At 55.6% G+C, this 9,897-nt stretch overlaps 1 protein-coding gene and 1 long non-coding RNA gene across 5 annotated transcripts in view; one reads left to right on the top strand and one right to left on the bottom strand.

Moving 5' to 3' along the window:
- Window positions 1-939: 939 nt before the first annotated feature.
- Window positions 940-3,026, bottom strand: LOC129737425 (uncharacterized). Its single transcript, XR_008735260.1, has 2 exons — window positions 2,900-3,026; window positions 940-2,114 (listed from the first exon to the last, which is right to left on the bottom strand). It is a non-coding gene; the product is annotated as an uncharacterized LOC129737425 (long non-coding RNA).
- A 4,985-nt stretch (window positions 3,027-8,011) lies between these two features.
- The window catches only part of LOC106631690 (BCL-6 corepressor-like protein 1), a 33,127-nt gene continuing 31,241 nt past the window's right edge, over window positions 8,012-9,897 (top strand). For 3 of the 4 annotated variants that reach the window (XM_055727590.1, XM_055727588.1, XM_055727589.1), the window contains exon 1: window positions 8,013-8,386. The gene's annotated coding sequence lies outside the window, so the exon portion shown is untranslated. Of the gene's footprint in view, window positions 8,387-9,897 lie in introns of all 4 variants that reach the window. The other variant, XM_055727587.1, reaches the window with a different exon arrangement.

Here is a 9,897-nt window from a genome sequence, read left to right as displayed (position 1 = left end):
ACCATTGTTAAAAAAAACATGCTTAAGAAAGAAACAGGCTGCTGAGGGGGTGGAAGCACCCATCGGGAGACCGGGTCTTGTAAGGAGGCACCATGCTGGGCAGGAACAGCCTTGAAAGACTGCAGCCCATGGATGACCCATGCTGCAGTAGGGACACTACGAGACAGAGCTGCAGGAAAACCTGAAGAGGCAAAGACCATCTGCAAAAAAGGGCAAGAAGCAAAGCGTGGGAGAGGAAACCAGGAAAAAGCAAAGGGCATTTGAGAGAAACCATTATGCACATGATCCTGACATCCTGTACTGCCTATCACCTCCCTGTGGAACTGGGATGGATTTAATAACCTACAGCGTAAACAAAGCAAGCTTACACTAGGAAGTAGGGAGGAGCCGTGTTTGAGTTAAGGTGACCCTGGGGAAGGGAGAGGAAGAGTGTTAAGTGCTTGATTGATTGTGGGTTTTTTCCCCTGTACCTGACTTGGTGATCAAAAAATCAGTGTTAATTAGCAGTAAATTAAAGCAAGTAAAAACTCTCCAAGTTGAGACTGTTGTTTGTCACATATACACATAATGGTGAAAAAGTAGATTGCATATGTAGCACTAAAAAAAAAATCAACAGTGACTGAAAGCTTGTACAGCTTAATTTCTGAAACTAAGACTGATATTAGGCACCAGCTGTCTTAGAACATCTGTATTTTAGCTTGTCAGCCTGAGAAAGCTAATATTTGCAAACAGCCACATTTATTATAAAAGTGTTAGATTGTTTCCACCACCTACCTCATACAGGAATAAATACTTTCTTAAGTAATAGGATTTTTTTGTAAGGGAACACCAGGACGTAGTGTGTACACTACTCTGTTTTGATTTAATTTAGTCCTTAGCATTTGCTTCGTTTGAAAGTAATTAGAAATTACAAAATACTTTTCCAAAAGCATATAGAAGTGGTTTTACTACAGTTTTATTGTCCAGACGCATTTAAATAAAACACACTTCTCCCATATACAGAATCTGTAGGAACACCCTTATGAGTTCGCACCCTCTGCACCACAAACTTCTCTTCCTCCTTAACTTTTATATTTAGAGGTAGGACCACTGGTTTTAACAGTGCGCTCAAATGCAGTTACATGCATATGTATTTAGAGGCTTGTGGCACTAGGGTTTTTTACTTTGTTGAGTTGAGTGATCATAGATCACTTAAGTAAAACCATTTTCTGAATGTTCTTGAGGAGAGTAATCTGTTGCTATGCCTCCAAATATCAAAGGAAAGACACACACCCCCACCCCATTCTGCAAACAAGTCTGAAGATTCACATTCTTCCTTCAATGTGATTTAAGAGCTGTGAGATCAGCCACCAGGAAAGATACAAATTGGTAATGACTTTCTTTTTCCAAATGAGCATATTCTGAAGAAATGCACTGTGAATGAAGTGATAACACAGACATCATTGTAGCCATCTTAAAGAAAATAACATCTTAAGAAGCAAATAGGAGCACATATGTGGAATCAGGCAGTTTATGGAGTCACCAAGCTAAAATATTATGTCTTTCTTTTGTATATTCTGTGGTAGTGTTAATTTTCCTAACACCTTGACAGATTACAAATGCTGAAATAGGCAATTCTTTCCTCTCCCTTAGCCTATTTTCTATGGCTTTTAACCAAAATTATAAGCAAGAGTCCATATTTCAGACTCAAACCTTGTCTTTTCTTTGAAAAATGCATACCACTTTGTGTTTTCCTGTGTTGGCTTTAAGTTTTCAGTTCATCTATGTAATTGCACACAATTTATCACTTTATCTCAGATTTTCTTTATGCTTTTAGTGTAGGACATCAAATATGAGGCTGAAGCAGTGAAAATCTTACTGCCTCCTATGCTGTTGCTACTGTCTTTACTACCAACTTCCTTGACAACTCAGGAACAATCATCTGCATGATGGTAGGAGTGATTAAAGCATCTAGTAGGCAGAAGTCATGCATGTCCCTACCCCTAAGTACAAAAGTTATCCCTTCACAGGCAGCAGTCTGACTCACAAGCACAAGGCACATGTGGAAAAGTAACATCTAGATTGACCTTCCGTTTAGCTCCCCTTGATTTGTCAACATACAATTCCAGACGAACCTAAGTACAAAGGAAAAACAAAAGAGCCCCGTTTCACTGGGAAGCAAATCCAAAGGCCTCTTCCCCTCGGCTGCTCCGGCCCAGGAGCTGACTGTCATGACACAGGATCAGCGAGACACCTGAGCTGCTGCCTCCCAACCCTCCCCGGCAGTTAAACGCTTGCCCTTTGCAATACTTTTTAGAGAAATCAGCACTCGGGGGCGAGGGGTGGGGATTCCGCCGGCGGCTTGCTTCTCCTTCCCTTGCCCGCTCGCAGGGGCTGAACAGGCTCCTGAGCCGCCCCCCTGCGACAGCGTTACCGCAGGCCCCAAGGCAGCCTCTGCGGCCCCAGCCCGCTGCCACGGCCCGGCCAGCGGCTGGGGGAAAGACAAAGCCCCGCGCAGAGCTGCGGCGGCTGCAGCGGCTGCCCGGAGGCGGCGGGGGGGCGGCAGGGCGCCGCGGGCCGACCCCCCTCCCGGGCCCCGCTGCCACAAGGGAGCACCGGGGCCGCCCCGCCGCCGCTCCTCGCCTCCTCGCTGAGGTAGCGGTGCAGCTCCGAGAAAAAAAAAAAAGGCAGCACCGTGAGCAGCCCGCTGACCGCCGCCACTGCCGGGGAGACGAGAACCGCCGGCAGCCCCGCCGGTCCCGGGCCGGGCCGCCCGCCTCAGCCCGTCCACCGCCGGCACCAGGCGCTCCCTGCCGCGGCCGAGCGCCGGCCCGCCACGTCCCCCCCAGGCGGCCGCTGCCCGACGGCCGCGCCCGGGCTCGCCCACCGGTCCCCGGCCGCCCACAGCCCGACCGCTCACCCAGCGCGCCGGCGCACGCCCCGGCCCGAAAGTCTTCCAGGCTCCCGGCGAAGGCCCCGCTCCGCCACAGCCGCCCCAGGGTGCCGCGCGGGCCGGAAATGAACCCACCTTCCGGGGCCGGCCAGGCCCGCCCCCGCCCTCCCGCCCCGGCCCCGCCCCCGCCCCCGCCCGCCGGCCCCGCCCCCGCCCGCCGGCCCCGCCCCCGCCCTCCCGCCCCGGCCCCGCCCACGCCCCCGCCCGCGCCCGCGCCCACGCCCACGGCCCGCCCACCGCCCCCCCCCGGCCCGGCCCCCGCCCCCGCCCGCCGGCCCCGCCCCCGCCCCGCCGGGCAGCGCGGCTCGGAGCCGGCCGAGGAGGGACTGCGGCTGCCGTTCCGCGCCGGGGCGGGCAGGGGCTCGGTGCCGCCGCGGGCTCCCCTCGGCCTGCCGGCCCCCGGGGCTCTGCGGAGGCCGCCCGCGGGGCGCGGGCTGTGCCCACAGCGGCTGCCTGGGGGAGGGGGGGGCGGGGAGAGGCAGGCGGAGGAAAGACCCCGCTCCCTTGTCCCACCTTCCAGCCCTGCCGCGTACTCCGCACCCCTTCATTCCGGTAACGCTTCACTTTTCCCTCACACGGAACGGCTATGGGCTCAAGAGGTTAAACCGTGCAGCAGCTCCTAATGGCTTACTTGTGCAGGGGAAAACTTGTATGAGCTTTTCTCAAGCCACACATTCACAGCAGTCGCTTTGTCCTACTCATAAAGTGCACTCCTGCAAAATCGCTTCTATTTCAATAAAATATATTTAAAATCGCTGTTACTAACGTGCTTCCAAATGCAAACAGAGCAAATGCACCCCTGTTTCCCACAGCAAAATGGAATGCGTCATGCAGAAAGCATTTAACAGCTTGAGCCACGTGGGTGCTTTTGCATACGGAGGCAATAAGCATTAATGCCCGGGCTGCGAGTGGGCAAAGGGCAGAGCGAAGGGAACCCCGCAGCCGCAGCGAGCGCTCCCGGGGTCCGGTGGTGTAAACTGGGCTGAGATCCCGCCCAGTGCTCGCCCGGCCGGTGCTCAGCACAGGGCTGGTGGGGCGCTGCTGCCATCTAGCGACAGAAATTGGGTACTGCAGAAGGGTTTAGGGTTGGTTAGAGTTAGGGTCAGGGTCAGGGTTAGGGTTAGGGCTGGGGTTAGGTTAGGGTTAGGGTTAGGGTTAGGTTAGGGTTAGGGTTAGGTTAGGGTCAGGGTTAGGTTAGGTTAGGGTTAGAGTTAAGGTTAGGGTTAGGGTTAGGTTAGGGTTAGGGTCAGGGTTAGGGTCAGGGTTAGGGTTAGGGTCGAGTGGGGGAGATGGGTCGAGTGGGGGGGAGGGGTCCTGTTGGGGGGGTGGGGTCGAATGGGGGGGTGGGGTCAAGTAGGGGTCGGGGTCGAGTGGGCACGTGGGGTCGAATGGGGGGGAGGGGTCAAGTCGGGGGTGTGGTGGAGTCGGGGGGTGGGTTCGAGTGGGGATGTGGGGTCGAGTTGTGGAGTTGGGTTGAGTCGGGGGTGGTGTCCAGTGAGGGGTGGGGTCGAGTCGGTGGGTTGGGTCGATTCGAGGGGTGGGGACGAGTGGGGGGGTGGGGTCGATTTGGTGATTAAGGTCGAGTGTGGGGTGGTGTCAAGTGTAGGGGCTGGAGTCAGTTGGGGTTGTGGGGTCGAGTCGGGGTGTGGGGTCGATTGGGGGGTGGGGTCGAGTGGGGGGGTAGCACGTAATTTATTAGGTGTCCCTAAGCAGTTAGGGGTTTGTTCTCAATGTTGAAACAGAGCAAGGTCTTAAAAAGATCAGTCAGGATGGGTTTGGTACAATGCTCTGGGTGATGCTCCGTTTGTGTGAGGTAAGATGAAAAACTTTGTGTTGAGATAAGGTGAAGACGGCATGGCTGGCCTGTTCCGTTCCACTGACGGTGTTAAAGTTAAGGAATGTAGTCTGAATAATTAGAAAAGGTTCCACTGACCATGTTAAAGGAATGTACTCTGAATAACTAGAAAAGGTAAGGTGAGCACCTGAAGGAGATAAGGAGACCCTGAGTCAAGAGATCGTTGAACAAAGAAAATTGAAAGGTTTACTCCACCTAGATCCCACCTATTATGAATAGAATGATTCGATGTAGAAATCAAACGAATACGTATGTAAAGATGTTGTAACCTCTCATGAAAACTATAAATTACCTGACTTTTCACTGAAAACTTTGGGGCTAGTTTGTCCGGTGTGAACCAGCTGCTACTTACAGACAAAATTTGTCTCGGAGCCGTTACTCTGTGCCATTTTGGCATCAATGTTTAAAAAGGTGCAGCTGAATGTTATGGGATTTTCCCCAATATTTTGAAGGAGTGCTCCGAAGTACTTTGTTTGTCTCCTTCTTGCAATGGCACATTTCCCTGGCAGATCAGTAGCATCTCTCTTGGGCAGCACAGCTGGCCAGATGTCACTCCCAATTATGTAACAAAAACCCCCACCCTAGTCAAATTATAACTGTATTTTGGAGATGGGTAATTTAATAGTACCAGTTCACAGCTATGCAAGTTCCAATAATGCAAAACAAAAATCAAACACTTCCACACTGTAAGTATTTTTATTGGATGCACATAAACATACCCACACTTTTTTTAGTAGAAAGTGAATTACCGAGATTTGTTCTTTATTTTTCATTTTGCTCTTTGAAGTTTTACACTTTGGGCTTTATTGACCAAGCGAGCAAGACATGCAGCAGCAGCACAAGGGCTGTGGCTGTTGCGGTGGATCCGTAAGCCTGGATTCTGATGATGGTACAGCCTCGTCCTGCGGCCTCATGGGGTTATCTCCCTGAGCGGTGCTGCAAGGGCGGTGGTGTGGTTGAACCTGGCAAGCAGCTAAATACCACACAGGTGGCACTTTGGCTCATTTTGTCCTGCCCCATGCCCCCCCACCCCAGCGGGTTGGGGGATAGAACTGGGGGGGTGGTGGCGGAGTGTTGCTGGTGTCAAATCTGTGGGTTGAGATAAAGACAGTTTAACAGGACAGAAAAGGAAGTGGAATAAGAAAAGAATTAGAGTATACAAGTGATGCACAACGCAGTTGCTCGCCCCCTACTAACTGCTGCCCAGCCGGCTCCCGAGCACGGCCCCCTGGCCAGCTTTCCCCCGGTTTATACACTGAGCATGAAATAAGGTATGGCACAGCCCTTTGGCCAGTGGGTCAGCTGTCCCGGCCGTGTCCCCTCCCAGCCTCCGGTGCCCCCAGCCCTCTCGCTGGTGCGAGGGCGCTGCCGGGCAGCACGCAACAGCGTGTTACTAGCCTGGGGCTCGTCCCACAGCAAATCACAGGTCTGTGCCAGCTACCAGGGGGAAATTAACTCTGTCCCAGGCGGAACAGCTACGGAAGGGATAAGGCATTTTCCAGCACCAGCCGGAGCGTTTGCTTTTGTGCCAGGCACGTGTGCAAACCCGCAACGAGCAGCCGTGACAGCGGCGTTCAGAGTCCAGCCCGCTCGGGCTGCGAGAGGACGCGCCGCGTTCCGAGCGGCCCCGCTCGCCCAGCGCCCCCTTCAGCTCAGCTCCCCCTGCCCCGCACCCGCCCCGCACCCGCCCCAGCCCCTCCGCGCCCCGCTGGGGTCTCCTTCATGTGCCCACACGCCGGGGGGGGGGGGGGGGGCAGGTCTGGGGCCGGGGGCGTCCGTGCCCTGGGGAGCCCGTCCCGGCGCGGGCACGGAGGGGAGCGTCGCCAAGCCCCCCGGAACGGCGAGCGCGGCTCGGGGAACGACGGCCGAGGCGTCCCGGGGCAGGGGGGGCGCGGGGGCCTCCAGCCCCGCAGCAGGCTCGCTCCCGGGGCTCGCTCCCCGCCGCCGCCCCCGGCTGCGTCCGCGCCCCCTCGGCGCCGTGTAGGACAAGGCCTCAAGGACAAGAGTCCAAGTACTGATAGCCTGATGAATAGAGACTTGTTAGAACTTGTAGGGCACAAGCCCTGGGAGCAAAGGAACAAGCTAACTGCAGACCCCTGAGCCAGCACAGTTGAGGAGGCAACCAGACGGACAGAGAAACAAGTAGCCAGATAAGGGAACGGATGGCGCCAATATGTAATTAAGAAAGCCGCGTAGAAACTCCCTAACCTTGGAATAAAAATTATTGCTAGGTCAAGATAAACTAGTAAGTACCTGTTGTTCTAACGGTGTGCCTTAAATATTGACCAATCAGTGTTTTTTACGCTTAAGATTTAACCAATCAGTGTGTAATATGTAGAAGGCAGAAACATATATAATTGTAAGAAAATCACTAATAAATGGGCACTTGCTTGCATCAAGCTGCGTCCCGTCTCTTCATTCGCCGCAGCGCCGGGCGGGGGGCTGCGAGGGAGCCCGGGGGAGGGGTCGGGCCAGGGCCCCTTTCCCCGCGGGGCTCCGGCTGAGGGCCGGGGCGGGGGGACCCCGGGGCGAGGGGACCCCGGGGCGGGCAGCGGGGCCGGCGGCGGCGGCCCCTCCCTGTAGCGGGGCGGCTGCCGGCGGCGGGGCCGGGGCGGGGAGCGGAGCGGCCGCTGAGCGCCGCCGGGCCGCGCCCGCGCCGGGGCAGGTGAGCGGGGGCCGGGGCGGCGAGCGGCGGGCGCGGGGGAGAGCGCCGGGGGGGCGGCGGGGCCCGGGCCGGGGCGGGGCGGGGAGCGGGGCCGGGGGGGCCGGAGCCGCGCTGGGGGCCCGGGGGCAGCGCTGCCGGGGGGCGGCCGCGCCGTGTCGGGAGCGCCGGGCGGTGCCGGCTGCCGGCACTCGGCTGCGGCCGCGCTCCCCGGGCCGTGCCGGGGGCTGGCGGCGCTGCGGGCCGGAGCGGCGCCGGGGGCGCTTTGCTGCGGGGGGCGAGCCCGGCGGGGGCGGCGAGCGGGCCCGAGGGGGGGCTCCTTCCGCCGCGGCCCCGGGGGGGGCGGCCCGGGGGCCCCGAGAGCCGGGGGGGGGGGGGGGGGGGGGGGGCGGCGGCGGCGGCGGCTGGCGCCTCCCCAGAGCTCCCCCGAGCCTGCCGCTGCCCCGCTCGCCCCGCGCAGCTGCCCCCCGCAGCCGGGCCCGCAGCCCCCCGCCCCCGGCCCTGCCGTGACGGCTCAGCCGGGCCCGGTGCGCCGGGCGCTGCCTTGGCGCGGGTGCCGGTAGCCCCGGTGCGGGCAGGGAGCGGCGCCTGCGGAGCCCCCGCGGCAGGGGGGGGTCGGCCGGGCACGGGGGGAGACTGCTCCGGGGGGGATTAGAGAGAACGGGCCCCTCACGGGAGCGCACATGCTGCAGGAGGCTTTTTTCGGGTAAAATGCAGCTGCCGCTGTCAGGGTGGCTGCCAGGCAGGGCATCGACGGTTCAAGGGTTTTGCTGTTCTGGGCTTTTTCAGACGAGCTCGTTCGGTGGTGGAACTTGACAGTCAGTGAATAACCCACATGGGGCAGAGGAGTTGTCCCAGGTTCGGCAGCTGCAGAATGAGCCCTCTGATCCTGCTGGAAACGCTGAGCAGAAGCCTGAGGAGGGGAGATGAAATAGCAGTAAGTTCTCACCGGAGCAAAAGCATGGAGTTTTGTCCTTGAAGTATGCCTTACCTCCTCAGATTTTTTGCATTCATTGCACAATTTGCATTCATTGCACAAATTTTCATCCATTTGCCATTTTCATCTCTTGAGTGCCTCTGGTTTTCTCCTGTGTTGCACAGCTGCACGCAGCTGGCTGGGGAGAGCTGGCTGGCCTCGTGTACAGAGAGCAGCACGCGTCCCTCCAGCTCAGCCAGCCCCGTCCGCAGGCTGGTGCTGCATTCCGTCTTTTTCTGAATGCTGGATGTTCAGCGGCCACAATTCATTTTCTCCCTTGTGAGTCAGAAAAGTGACATTGTACTCCTCTGGGAGTACATGGTGTCTTTGAAGGCATTATGCTTACTGCTTTATACTATACGTTGTGTGCCATCCCGCACTGATTCTTGGTGAGTAAAACATGAAGGAACTAAAGTTTGACAAGAAAGTGGCTTGGGGTTTTATTTTTTGATAGATGCATTTGACATTCCTTCTTGTAGTTTGTCTTCATCTGTGAGGTCCTTGTTTAATTAAAAGTAGTAGTTAAATTCCAGAAGGGAAACTGAAACTAACTTGATGTCAGGGACATGCTGATCTGGGGAGAGATTAGAAGTACTGGAACAGTTGTGCGTATGTACCATAAGAAAAGTGTTGTCCAGAGGTTGCTATAGTAGTAGTATGAAGCCAAGAGGATGAGTGGCAATTAAGTCATTCCTGTGAGCTCACAGTGTGCCACAGGCAAACCTCAAGATGTTCCCTGCTTTGGAGTTTGTTCCTCTCTCTGTTGGTGGTGATTAGTTGGAAAGCAAGCCTATAGAAAAGCCTCTATCCTGTCCTTTCACCCACATTTTGGGCATGTAATGCACAAAGATGAAAGATTTGGAAGGGGCAAAATAACGAGTTAACAGTTATTAACTAATACACAGAATACACATGATACTGAGGCAAACGACTCAGGGGAAGGGTATGTGAGGGTGAGAATAAGTTAAACAACTAACAAATAAAAAAAATAATTTGCAGTTGCATTAGCTAGGACCCTTCTTCTAGGTGATTCATGTCTTTGCTGTGCCAAATTATACCGAATATACCAATAATCAATATCCTGGCTGCCAAAGTCTTCTAAAATTATTCTCAAAATTTTTTTGTTTTATGAGGCTTAGAAGTTCCTCTAGGAGGCCACACATCCATGGGTCCTCCTCTAGTACGAGTCAGGAATGGCCATTCCTCCTGGCACAAAATAATGAATTTTCATTTCAGCAAAGCCTGTGCCAGGGGTATCTTTTCCCAGTTCTCTAAAACCTCAGCAAGGGCTGCCCCCCTTCCAATGCTGGGTCTATTTTCCATTCTTATCAAATTGATTACCTTCCTCACCAGTCTGCGATTTTTAAAATTTAAATGCAAGAGCACTTTCAGGTCTGTGTCTGGAATTACCCATGTCCAAGTCTCATCAGGTGATTTCACCTAGTTGCCGGCAGCTTTGGTTTGGTATAATC

The sequence above is a fragment of the Falco cherrug genome, chromosome 15 (genome assembly GCF_023634085.1).
Source record: "Falco cherrug isolate bFalChe1 chromosome 15, bFalChe1.pri, whole genome shotgun sequence".
In the NCBI taxonomy this organism is placed as follows: Eukaryota; Metazoa; Chordata; class Aves; order Falconiformes; family Falconidae; genus Falco; species Falco cherrug.
Note: the sequence above shows the minus strand (reverse complement) of the source record. Positions and strands in the feature narration are given on the sequence as shown.